General features: G+C 33.2%; 1 long non-coding RNA gene across 1 annotated transcript; it reads left to right on the forward strand.

The window, feature by feature from the left end:
* Nucleotides 1-1,366, forward strand: LOC109863522. The gene is made up of 7 exons (XR_002251358.1): nt 1-66; nt 202-281; nt 417-496; nt 632-711; nt 854-931; nt 1,068-1,147; nt 1,284-1,366. It is a non-coding gene; the product is annotated as an uncharacterized LOC109863522 (long non-coding RNA).
* Nucleotides 1,367-1,380: the final 14 nt, after the last annotated feature.

The raw sequence follows: 1,380 nt of genomic DNA on the forward strand, positions 1-1,380 counted from the left end.
TGTTCACCGAGAAAAGGTTTGCACCACCGGAACAGCCGGTTTAAGCCATCTTAAAGCATTTTAAAGGTGAATATCGTAATTTATTAGTAAAAAAGAATTTTGTTATATACTCCAAACTTTTATAACTCGAACTTATGTAACAATCTAATGATTTCCTTTACACCCTTATGTGTATTAAGTTGTCTTGGCTTTTTGTTCCAGATGTTGACGGATTGTGTTCACCGAGTGAAAGTTTGCACCACCGGAACAGCCGGTTTAAGCTATCTTAAAGCAATTTAAAGGTGAATATTGTAATATATTAATAAAAAACGAGTTTGTTTTATACTCCAAACTTTTATAACTCGAACTTATGTAACAATGTAATGATTTCCTTCACACACTTATCTGTATTAATTTGTCTTGGCTTTTTGTTTCAGATGGTGACGGATTGTGTTCACCGAGAAAAAGTTCGCACCACCGGAACTGCCGGTTTAAGCCATCTTAAAGCATTTTAAAGGTGAATATCGTAATTTATTAGTAAAAAAGAATTTTGTTTTATACTCCAAACTTTTATAACTCGAACTTATGTAACAATCTAATGATTTCTTTTACACACTTATCTGTATTAATTTGTCTTGGCTTTTTGTTTCAGATGGTGACGCATTGTGGTCACCGAGAAAAAGATTGCACCAGCGGAACAGCCGGTATAAGCCATCTTACAGCATTTTAAAGGTGAATATCGTAATTTCTTAGTAAAAACCACAATTTTGTTTTACAATTTAAACTTTTATAACATGATCTTGCATAATAATCTAATGATTTCTTTTTCTTACATTTATATTTATTAATTGTTTTGCTATTTTTCTCGTTTTAGATGCTGACGAATTGTTTACAGGAAAGGAGTTGGCAGCNCCGGAGGAGCCGGTTCGGGTCATTTTAAAGCAGTCTAAAGGTTAGTGTTGTATTTCCTAATACAACACACAATTCTGTTTCAGAATTTAAACGTGTATAACTAGAACTTACGTAACAATCTAATGATTTCTTTTACACACTTATCTGTATTAAGTTGTCTTGGCTTTTTGTTCCAGATGGTGACGCATTGTGTTCACCGAGTGAAAGTTTGCACCACCGGAACAGCCGGTTTAAGCCATCTGAAAGCATTTTAAAGGTGAATATTGTAATTTATTAATAAAAAACGAGTTTGTTATATATACTTCAAAGTTTATAACTCGAACTTATGTAACAATATAATGATTTCCTTCACACACTTATCTGTATTAATTTGTCTTGGCTTTTTGTTTCAGATGGTGACGGATTGTGTTCACCGAGAAAAAGTTTGCACCACCGGAACTGCCGGTTTAAGCCATCTTAAAGCATTTTAAAGGTGAATATCGTAATTTA

Source organism: Pseudomyrmex gracilis, unplaced genomic scaffold (assembly GCF_002006095.1).
Source record: "Pseudomyrmex gracilis isolate BER0280 unplaced genomic scaffold, ASM200609v1 scaffold_5952, whole genome shotgun sequence".
Lineage (NCBI taxonomy): Eukaryota > Metazoa > Arthropoda > Insecta > Hymenoptera > Formicidae > Pseudomyrmex > Pseudomyrmex gracilis.